Source organism: Prionailurus bengalensis, chromosome B3 (genome assembly GCF_016509475.1).
Source record: "Prionailurus bengalensis isolate Pbe53 chromosome B3, Fcat_Pben_1.1_paternal_pri, whole genome shotgun sequence".
In the NCBI taxonomy this organism is placed as follows: domain Eukaryota; kingdom Metazoa; phylum Chordata; class Mammalia; order Carnivora; family Felidae; genus Prionailurus; species Prionailurus bengalensis.
In genome coordinates, this window is record NC_057355.1 from 95853651 (window position 1) to 95866010 (window position 12360).

Sequence of the window (12360 nt, forward strand, 5' to 3'; positions counted from 1 at the left end):
AAAATATATATATCTCTATGTACATATAAGATCCATATCTTAGTCATGTTTGTATTCCTTCAACCTGACATAATGGACATAAGTATTCTATAATGATCTAATGTATTAACACAAAGAAGATTAATCTGTAGTTAATATGATCAATGTCAATCTTTAGCAAGGCTACCCATACATAAAATAATCTAAGGGAAATTAGTTTTTTTCCCCATAAACAGAATAGCTACTGCTGTCTAGCTGAGATAATTTTCTAGAGATTTTCTCTTTGGCTAAATAAACATGCCAGCAACTGCCAAATTAAAGTCATTTTAAGAAACAAAAATATATACGGTGATATAAGTTACCTTTCTTAATCCTAGAAACTTGCATGAACTGAACTGGGTGACTGATTAAATAGCTGAGAGAAAGAAGAGAGTGAGACAAGGACTTGGCTTGGGTAGTTGGGTAGAAGGTACAGTAACAGAAATAAAATATAAAGTAAACCCGTTCCTGGCCAGAGGAGACAAGGCAGGAGATTATGGAAGATGAAGAACCTGTTTTGTTTAAATCATGTCGAATGTCAAGTACCTACTGCTCTACTAGTTATAAGGCACATAGACTATACATTAAGAAGAATAAGAAGTCTGGGTTGCAGATACGGATTTGTGAGTTATCAATATGCTATGTGAGGGATGAGACCATTCAAGAAGTGTGCAGAATGAAGACAGGGAAGGTTCAAGGATAGAGCATGGGCAACACCAAATTGAGGAAAAAAGAAGGAAAGAATTAGGAAAAAAAAACTGAAAAAGTGATGAGGAGGGTAGAGACAAAACAAATCAATGGGAAACAAAATAAATTTAAAAGGTTAATCCATTGCCATGGAAGAGTTAGAAACCAGAATAAATGGTGAAAAGAATCAAGGTAAAAATAGAACTGAAAAGTGACTTGAAATTTGGCAAGAAATAGGTTACTGGTAGCCTTCATCATAGTTGTGTCAGAGGAGTAATAGAACTGATAGTCATTTTCCTGTGCTTTAAAGCATTGAAAGCCAGTAAAAATATGGAAAGATTCATAGATATGAATCTTCAAGGAACTTGGCTTTCACAACGAGTTAGAGGAGTAGCTATAAGACAGCACTTGATCATAGGAGTCCTGCTCTGTTTTCATTGTTTTGTTTTCCTTGAAGCTGAGAGATATATATTTAAGTCCCAATAGAAAAGAGCTAGGAATTTATAAGGAAAAAAATAAGAATAGGGAGCTTTATAAAAATGGTCAATATGTGAACTATTTTAATGGTATAATTATATAGATTTTTACAACTCAGCATCATTTAAGATTTATCAATAGTGCATCCTTGTTTTTTATCGTTTCTTGGCCTTTTGGCTAAGATCAAGTGTAGTGCATCCTTGTTTTTAAGAAGTATTTATTCAAGCTTCCAATCTTTTAGATTAGAAAACTTGGAAGTGTTTTTTACACCCTCCCTATTTTTTTAATGAAGGCATAGATTTTCTCCTTAAAAAATTCAAAATTATTGCTTATATATTAGATAGTCCTGTTTGAAGTAAGATTCACTAAAGCATGGGAGCATTTGTTTAGTCTACTCTCCACTTAAACTGGGGTACTCTAGTTACATAAAAGAGTTAACTCATCTCCCAGCATGCAATGGCACAATTAATCTACATATTCATGGATAATCAGTTATTAACTGCCACTGAAGTCATGGGATATAGTTACAAGTTAAAGAATCAATTAATCTCAAAAATAATCACAGCAGAGGCATGTTTTCCACAGGGCTTTATTCCACCATTTGGTCCAATTTTTCTGTCTTTAATCTTTGAATTAAACCAAATGAATCTAAAAACCCAGATGGCAGACATACTAAATACCGCACTGGATGTCATCTTCCCCTCTGGGAAGTGCTAGAAATCTTAAAAATCCTATGCATAAAAAAAATCTGACTGTGTTTTCTCAAGGAAAATAACCACTCAATACTCTTGGAGGCACTAAAGCTAGTCAAGTATATTATTTCTCATTTAATGGGTAAGAATTTATGTTAGTAGTATAGCTATAGGATGAATATACATAACAATAAATAATGCTAACTAACCTGAATAAAATTAGGTTGCCTTGAAGTTACAAAAAAGAAAAACTTATTAAATAATTGTTAGATATATCAACAATCAAGCACAAGTTACCTTAGTATAAATAAAGCATCAATGTCAAAGATTTGTAGCACTTTCTGTAGGTATCAATAAAAAAAGCACCATTTGATAAATCAATGAGAAATTATGTGCAAGTACTGATGACAAGAAAAGTTTCAAATCTTTCCCTACATATTTTTTCTGTCTAATAACTAATTTTATCTGATAGCCCATAAAAAAAAGGACAAAAAATGAGTAATTGACACCAAGTTCTCAAAATGGCACATTTATGAAAGAGTGAAGCTATCTATAAGATTTAGACTCGTTATCTGAAATTTTGTTCTTACAGATCTACTTACACATAAATTGCATCTTCTAAAGTTTTTCAACTTTTGTTAAGTTTTTTCATTTTAATTCCAGTATAGTTAACATACAGTGTTACATTAGTTTCAGTTTTACAATATAGTGATTCAACAATTCTAGACATTGCTCAGTGTTCATCAGGATTAAGTGTATTATTTAATCATCTATTTCACCCATCTCCCCCCTCTAACTCCCCTCTGGTAACCACCAGTTTGTTCTCTATAGTTTAAAAGTCTGTTTTTTGGTTTGTCTCTCTTTGTCCTTTGTTAATGTGCTTTGTTTCTTAAATTCCACATATGAATGAAACCATCTTTCTTTGGCTGACTTAATTTCACTTAGCATTACACTCTGTAGCTGCATCCATGTTGTTTCAAGTGGCACAATTTCATGATTTTTTAATGGCTAATATTCCATTGTGTGTGTGGAATATACATTGTGTGAACATTATATAATAACATATTCTTTATTCATTCATCTATTGATGGACATGTTAGTTGCTTCCATAATTTGGCTATTGCAAACAATGCTGCAATAAACACAGAGATGTATGTATCCCTTTGAATTAGTGTTTCTGTATTTTTTGGGTAATACCCAGCAGTATAATTACTGGACTGTAAGGTAGGTCTATTTTTAAATTTTTGAGGACTCTTCATACCGTTTTCCAGAGTAGCTGCACCACTTTGCATTCCTACCAGCAGTGCACAATGGTTCTTTTTTCTCCACATCCTTGCCAACACTTGTTGTTTCTTGTGTTTTTATTTTGGCCACTCTGATGGGTGTGAGGTGATATCTCACTGTAGTTTTGATTTACATTTCCCTGATGATGAGTGATGTTGAGCATTTTTTCATGTGTTTTTTGACCATCTGTATTTCTTCTTTGGAGAAATGTCTGCTCATGTATTCTCATTTTTAAGTGGAATATTTGTTTTTTGGGGTGTTGAGTTGTATCACTTCTTTATATATTTTAGAAACTTACCCTTTATTAAATATGTCATTTGCAAATATCTTCTTCACATTCGGCAGGTTGTCTTACAGTTTTGTTGATTGTTTCCTTCACTGTGCAGAAGCTTTTTATTTTGATGTTGTACTAACAATTTATTTTTGCTTTTCTCTCCCTTACCTCAGGAGACATATATGTAAAAAAAAAATGTTACTACTGTCAGTGTCAGAGAAATTACTGCCTGAGCTCTCTCCTAGGATTTTTATGGCTTTAGGTCTCACATTTAGATCTTTAATCCACTTTGAGTTTATTTTTTTATGGTGTAAGAAAGTGGTCCAGCTTCTTCATTCTTTTGCATGTAGCTGTCCAGTTTTCCGAACACCATTTGTGGAAGAGAGAGTCTTTTTCCCATTACATATTCTTGCCTCCTTTGTCAAAGATTAATTGACCATATAATTGTGGGTTCGTTTCTAGGCTTTCTATCCTGTTTCATTTGATCTATATGTCTATTTTTGTGCCAGTACCATACTCTTTTGATTACTACAACTTTATATAACTTGAAATCTGGAATTTTTATACCTCCAGCTTTGTTTTTCTTTTTCAAGACTGTTTTGGCTGTTCAGGGCCTTTTGTGATACCATACAAATTTTAGGATTATTTGTTCTAGTTCTATGAAAAATGCTGTTGGTATATTGATAAAGATTGCATTAAATCTGTAGATTGCTTTGAGTAGGACATTTTAACAATATTTGTTCTTCTAAGCCATGAGCATGGGACACCTTTCATTTGTGTCATTTTGAATTTTTTTTCATCATTGCTATATAGTTTTCAGAGTATAGATCTTTCATTTCCTTGGTTACATTTATTCTCAGCTATTTTATTACTTTTGGTTTAATTATAAACATTTTTGCTTCTTAATATCTCTTGCTGTTGATTCATTATAAGCGTATAAAATATTCAATGGATTTCTATACACTAATTTTTTATCCTGTGACCTTACTGAGTTCATTTATCAGTTCTGTTTTATTTATTTATTTATCTATCTATCTATCTATTTATTTATTTATTTATTTATTTATTTTTTATTTTTTATTTTTTTGTGGACCCTTTAGGGTTTTGTATAGAGAGTAACATGCCATCTGCAAATAGTGGAAGTTTTACTTCTTCCTTGAAATTTGGATGTCTTTTATTACTTTTTCTTATCTAAATGCTGTGGCTAGGATTTCCAGTACTAGAGTGAATAAAACTGGTGAGACTGGGGGGTACCTGGGTGGCTCAGTCGGTTAAGTGTCTGACTCATGACTGTTTATTTCAGCTCAGGTAATGATCTCACAGTTAGTGAGTTTGAGCTGTTTTGGGTTCTGCACTGACAGTGTGGAGCCTGCTTAGGATTCTCTCTATCTCTGGCTCTCCTCTTCTCCATATCTTTCTCTTAAAATAAATGAATAAACATTAAAAAAAAAACTAGTGAGATTGGACTACTTTGTTTTGTTTGTGATCTTAAGAGAAAGTACTAAGTTTTTCACCGTTGGGTACAATGTTAGCTGTAGGTTTTTCATATATGGCCCTTATTATGTTGAAGTATGTTCCCTGTAAACCAACTTTGTTGAGGGTTTTTATCATTAATGGATGTTGTACCTTGTCAAAAATTTTTTGGCATTTATTGATATGATCATAAGTTTCTTTTTAAAAAAGTTTTTTTAATGTTTACTTTTTGAGAGAGAGAGAGAGTGTGAGTGGGGGAGGGTCAGAGAGAGAGGGAGACACAGAATCCGAGGCAGGCTCCAGGCTCTGAGCTGTCAGCACAGAGCCCAACGCGGGTCACGAACTCTCGGACTGTGAGATCATGACCTGAGCCGAAGTCGGACACTCAACTGACTGAGCCACCCAGGTGCCCCATTCCTTTTTATTTCTTCAGTTTTCTTTTCATTTCTTTTTAAAAATACATTAATGTTTAAAAATTTTTTAACCTCATTTATTTTGAGAGATACAGAGATGGTGTGAGTAGGATTGGGGCACAGAGAGAGAGAAAGAGGGAGAGAATCCCAAGCAGAGAGAGGATCTGTCCGCACAGAGCCCAATGTGGAGCTCGAACTCACAAAACCAGGAGATTATGACCAGATCTGAAATCAAGACTCAGACACTTAACTGACTTAACTCCCCCCTTTTATTCCTGATTTCATTTAATTTGAGTCCTTTCCAACCCTCCCCCCCCCCCCACCCCAGATCTGGCTAAATGTTATTGATTTTGTTGATATTTTCAAAGAACCAGCTAGCTCCTGGTTTCACTGATCTGTTTTACTTTTTAAGTAAAACTGTTTTATTTGTTTTGTTTTGTTTTTAGTTTCTTATCATTTTTTTTCTGCTCTAATATTTATTAATGGCTTCCTTCTACTGGTTTTGTGTTATGTTTGTTCTTTCTCTAGCTCTGTTAGGTATAAGGTTAGGTTGTTTATTTGAGATTTTTCTTGCTTCTTGGAGTAGGCTTGTATTGCTATAAATTTATATTTTCTGGAAGAAAATTCTAAGAGAAATTTATAGCATGCATACCAAAGATTTTGGACTATTGTATTTTTACTTTCACTTATTTCCATGTATTTTTTGTTTCTTTTTAGATTTCTTGGTTGACCCATTCACTGTTTAGTAGCATATTATTTAGCCTCTGTATTTGTGCTCCTTCCAGATTTTCAAGTTAATTTCTGGCTCCATAGTATTGTGGTCACAACAGATGCATGGAGTGACTTTGATCTTTTTGAATTTGTTAAGCCTTGTTTTGTGGCCTAATATGTGATCTATTCAGGACAATGTTCACTGTTTACCTGAAAAGAATGTGTATTCTGCTGTTTTAGGATGGAACGTTCTACATGTAACTGTTAAAAGTCATCCGGTCCAATGTGTCATTCAAGGACACTGTTTCCTTTCTGATTTTCTACTGGACATCTATACAATGATGTAAGTGGGGTATTAAAGTCCCTTACAATTGTATTATGGATCACTTTCTTTATGTTTGTTATTAACTGTTTTAAATGTTTGGGTGCCTTCATATTGGGTGTGAAAACGTTTATAATTGTTATATCTTCTTGCTTGCTTGTTCCCCTAATGATTATACTGTGTCCTTCTTTATCTCTTGTAACAATCTTTCTTTCAAAGTCCATTTTGTGCCATATAAATATTACTACCCTGGCTTTCTTTTCACATCCATTTCCATGATAAATGCTTTACCATCCTTTCAATTTCAATGTGAATGTGTCTTTTGGTCTGAAATGAGTCTCTTGAAGGTAGTAGATACATGGGTCTTGCTTTTTATCCATTTTGTCACCCTATGTCTTTTGATTGGAGTGTTTAGTCCATTTACATTCAAAGTAATTATTGATAGGTATTTATTTATTGCTATTCTATTACTTGTTTTATGATTCTTTTTGGTTTTTCTCTATTTCTTTCTTCTCTTGATATGTTCTCTTAAAAATAGTTGGCTTTCTTTAGTGATACACTTGGATTCCTTTACTTTTTGCATATCTATTACAACGTTTGTGATTACCATTCGGTTTGCATGTAACATCTTATGTATACAACAGTCTATATGAAGTTGATGGTCACTTAAGTTTGAACTCATTCATTACTCCTCTCTCCCCTACATTTTAGGTATATGGTGTCATACTTTATATCTTTTTATGTTGTGAGTCTCTTGACTGATTTTTACAGATATACTTATTTTTACTGCTTTTCTGCTTCTTACTTTTCCTACTCTTGCTTATGGTCTTTTCTTTCCACTCAAAGAGTCCTCATTAACATTTTTTGCAGGGCTGGTTTGGTGGTCATGGATTCCTTTCACTTTTATCTGCAGAACTCCTTATCCTTCTATTCTGAATGACAGCTTTGTTGGATAGAATATTCTTGGTTGCAGATTTTTTCCTTTCAGCACTTTGAATGTATCATGCCACTCCCTCTAGCCTAAAAAGTTTCTGCTGAAAAATTAGCTGATAGCTTTACAGGGTTTCCCTTGTATGTAATGCTTTTATTTTCTCTACCTTTAAAATTCTCTCTTTATCATTACTTTTTGCTGTCATAATTACTATCTGTCATAATATGGACCGAACTGAATTAATTTTATTGGGGGATCTCTGTGCCTGGATGCGGATTTGTTTCCTTCTCCAGATTAAGGAAGTTTTCAGTTATTATTTCTTCAAATAAATTTTCTTCCCCCTTTTCTTCCTCTTCTTCTTCTGAGATCCCCATAATGTGAATGTTATTACATTTTATGGTGGCATTGAGTTCCCTAAATCTGTTCTCATTTTGCCATTTTTTTTTTCTCTCACCTGCTCAGCTTGATTATCTTCCATTACTCTGTCCTTTAGGTCCCTGATTTATTCTTCTGCTTCCTCTACTCTACTATTTATTCTAACAAGTGTATTTTAAATTTCATTTATTGTGTTCTTTATCTCTGATTGGTTCTTTTTTAAATCTCATTGAAAGGTCTCACTGATGTCCTCCACTCTTTTCTCAAATCTAATGAGCATATTTATGATCATTACTCTGAATTCTTTATCAGGCATATTATTTATCTCCATTTCACTTAGGTCTCTTACTGTGATTTTGTCCCGTTCTTACATTTGAGACATATTCCTTTGTCTCCTCGTTTTGTCTAACTCTCTGTGTCTGTTTCTGTATATTAGGAAAGACAGCTACATCTCCTGCATTAGAAAATAATGGCTTTATGAAGAAGAAGTCCTGTATTACCCTGCATTGCAGTGTCCCCTATTCACCGGAATCTGGCACTTCAGGGGTGTCTCCTATGTGTGATGTGTGTGCCCTGCTGTTGTGGGTAAGTTGCTTTTTCCTTTAGTCCAGTCACCCGCAGTGGATTTTTTGTTTGTTTGTTTGCCTGTTGTGGGTAGTGTTTAGTTCCTGTGGTATTAGTGGGCCAGTCTGAGGATGTCTAGGTCTTGATTTTAGTCAGACCAGGTGTTTTCCAGAGAATCAGTACCACAGTACCAGCAAACTTTTGGGAGTTTTCCCTGTGTTGTACACTGATGAGCTTTCATTGGTAGATAGGTCCTCATCTTCTATTATTAAAAAAAAAAAAATGTAACCACATGCTTTATAGCTTGATGATATTATATCTGATGATCTTACATATCATCCTGCAGAAACAGTTTTTGAACTTTCAGATGTTCTAAAAATTATTTCAGGATTTTTTTTTTATTTCCTCCTTGCCCATTTTCTAAGAGACACATGAAAAATGAGAAAAATAAAGAATCTGAAGTTTTAAAATTTTATACACACACACAATGGTAATTTATGTGTTTACAATATATACATTTATATACTCATTATAAATAATGTATTATAAGCATGTTATATACATTATATAATATTTATAGGTATATACTATGCTATATATACACACACACCTATATATATATGTATATATATATGTATTTGTTTCAATCTTTTTCTTCTAAATGCTTGCCTCTCACTCCACTCTCTTCTTTCATACCCTCACCTCCCCACATACTCCATGTTAATATCATGGTATTCTATGTTTTTGTTCAGACTCATATATTCATATATATAAAAATATGCACATATATGCAAAGACACACACACACACACATATTTGGGTGTGTAGTTTTGTTTGTCTTTCCAGTAAAATTAATCATACAACACATTTAAAAAAATATTTTTCTCATGCAAAATTACTCATGGAAATCCTTCCAAAGTAGAGCTCTTTATCTATGTATCTATCTATCTATCTATCTTAGTTATACTATATCCCTGGGCATGAATTCATGTAATTTATTCAAGTATTTCCCTACTGTGTGCATTGATTTTATTTCCAGTTTTTTGCCTCTCTGAACAATTCCATAGTAATGGTCTCTGAATATGTATTTTCAAACTGATGGCTTTATTTGATGGGAATAATTCTTATAAACATGAAACTGACTTGTAAGTAGTTTTAACTGAATTTTTGTCCTGTTTCTTTCCAAAAGAAATATATGTTTCATGACACGCATATGAGTATCATTTTTCCTACCTCTCAGCTATGATAGATTTTTTTTTGTTCTGAATTTTTGTGCACTATGATTGTATAAGGTAGTAGTTCATTATCACTTTATGTTGCACTTCCATGACTACATCTTATTCTGAGTCTTTTAATTTGGTAAATGGTTACATAGACTTTTTCTTTCATCAACTACCAATTCATATCCTTTGTCTATTTTTCTTTCCATTAGTTGTACTTCAAAAACATTAAAATGTCTTTATATATTATATATTATAACCTTTTGATTATTATTTTTCTATGAATTTTGTTTGATATCTTTTTTCCTAAACAACATAATTTTTATATAACATAAATTATTATCTTTTTTTTTTGGATTTTTGGTTGTTAAAGTATGGCAAATTATGCCCACTTTTCCCCTCAATTGCACATGAAGTCTTTACTCCATTAAGAATCATATTTTGGCAGTGCCTGGGTGGCTCAGTGGGTTGAGCATCTGACTCTTGATTTTGGCTGAGGTCATGATCCCAGGGTTGAAGGATCACACTGAGAGTGGAGCCTGCCTGATATTCTCTCTCTTTCTCTCTCTCTCTCTTACCCTCTGCCCGCCCCCTCCCTCACTTGCTCTCTCTCTCTAAAATCAAAATTAAAAAAAAAAATAAAAGAATTGAATTTTGAATATCATGTAATTTAGAGGTCTAATTGTTTTTTCTTTCTGATGGAGATACAGTAACAGTAGCACCATATAATATTTCATTCTATCACAATAATTGAACAGCAAATTTATTATATTAAATTCTCATGTCTAGGATCTATTTATTGTTTATCTTCTCTGTTGTATTAATTTTTCCATTCATATGCAAAACTATTATATGTAATACAATATATTTTTACCTTCTGAATTTTATAAAGACAACTTCACTCTGTACCAACCCTTCACTGCTATTCTATTTTATACTTCTTAGGTTATTTTCAGGCTTTTGTCTTTTATTTAATGTCTAGATTATTTTATTTAACTCAATTTAAGAAATCATATAAACAGACCTCTGGGAATTATTTGGGATTATATTAAATTCACTTATTAATTGGCATATTTTATATTAGATGGATTCATTCAAAAACATGGCATGTTTTTCCATTAATTCAGAACACATATTGCAGTTTTAGATATGAATTCATACATTCTTTATTTAGATTCTACACCATTTTTTGAAGATTTTTTTTTCCAAAACATTTTATTTTTTAAGTTATCAATGAAGTGTTTTTTCATTACCATCATTTATTCCTAAAACATAGCTATTAATTTTTTATAATTAACTCATATCCAATTACTTTCATATTCTTCCAAATACTCTAGAACTTTTTTCCTAGTCTCTATCTATAAAAGTATTTTATATTTATATTGTAAATATATATATATATGGATATATTTATTTATATTTTAAAGTATTTTATATTGTATAATTTATCAGCAAATTTGTTTTTTCTTTTTTAAGTTTATATAAATTATTTTATCTTATTTTCTTAGAACATTTGCTAGAAATCAAAGACAATCTAAAACAAGCTGCAAAAAGGGGCACCTGTGTGGCTCAGTCGGTTAAGCATTTGACTTTAGCTAGGTCATGAGTTGAGTTCATGAGTTCAAGGCCCGCATTGGGTTCTGTGCCAACAGCTCAGAAACTGGAGCCTGCTTCAGATTTTGTGTCTCCCTCTCTCTCTCTCTCTGCGCGTCCCCTGTTCATGCTCTATCTCTGTTTCTCTCTCTCAAAAATAAACATTAAATAAAAATTAAAAAAAAAAAACTACAAAGAGCATCCATATTTAGATCCTAATTTTAACTGAAATTATTCTAGTTTTCTTTTTTTGTCATTTAGGCAAAATTTAAATTGAATATTATTGATTTGAGTCGTTTCTTTTCTACTTCTTATTTAGAGATTTGTTTTAAAAATAGGAAGAGATGTTAAAATGTATTAAATGCTCTTTAAACATCTACTGGTAATGTGCTTATACATTTTCAGATAAGAAGGCAGTTTTGTATTCCTTTAATAGACCTTTTTTGGTAATATTGTACTTTTATTCTAGTAGTTAAAGACCTCAGAAATTGAATTTCTTATATTGTGGTTCTCAGATTTGGGATCTTTAAATATTTTTTTTTTAAATGGGTAAATTACTGGGTCTCACCAAACACAGGGTCTAACATTTGAACTCCATCCTTACATTTTGGTATTTCCTCCTTCGCCCCTCCCCCCCCCACAATGCAATCCTAGATAATTTATCTCCCAATCTCTTTGTAGCCAGAGTAGAATGCATCCACTATAAGCTTTAAATTGGGTGTTATTAATACAAAGAAGTAGAAACCACAGAGGATCCATTTCAGTGTCATATGACAGAGGTAGCAGCAACAATGTTGAGTTTCCTGGGCAGTAGGGGTAACTGTGCTAGAGCCTGCATCCCATGTTGAATGGGCAACAGCAGGACATGTGAAATTCAGTGCACCATAGCCACAGAAATGGCAGCCCTGGTGGAGGGATTGGGGGATGGGCCCCTCTGTGTTTCAGTCAATCTTTCTGAAACTGAAAACAAACCTACAAAATTTAATTTTATGTATGTATTCATTCATTCATTTAGTTAGTTAAAGTTAGTCAGAGTTGAACTCTCCTGCTTATATGCAACGGACTATTGAATTAGAAGTGCTTAACAGGAAGGAGCCATAAATCAACTTTATTCTTTCTTCCACTGGCCCTTAAAGCCTATGTGATAGGCTATTTCTTTTCCTGCTATTGGATGAAATTTGGGGCACATTTCATAGCTTTTCCAGTTCCCTGTGGTAATTCCCAGGAACAGCCCCATTTCTGTAATTAAAATGTCCAGTTCAATAATTTAAAAAAAATTATGAATGTTCTAATGCTTTCTCCATTCCCTCCAGTTGTGTACTAGTT

The 12360-nt window shown here is 32.8% G+C and overlaps 1 protein-coding gene and 1 pseudogene across 1 annotated transcript in view; one reads left to right on the forward strand and one right to left on the reverse strand.

Moving 5' to 3' along the window:
• Positions 1-12360, reverse strand: part of MDGA2 (MAM domain containing glycosylphosphatidylinositol anchor 2) — an 858520-nt gene that overhangs the window by 322890 nt on the left and 523270 nt on the right. The gene's annotated exons all lie outside the window — the stretch shown is intronic.
• On the forward strand, positions 1340-1484 carry LOC122469916 (annotated as a pseudogene).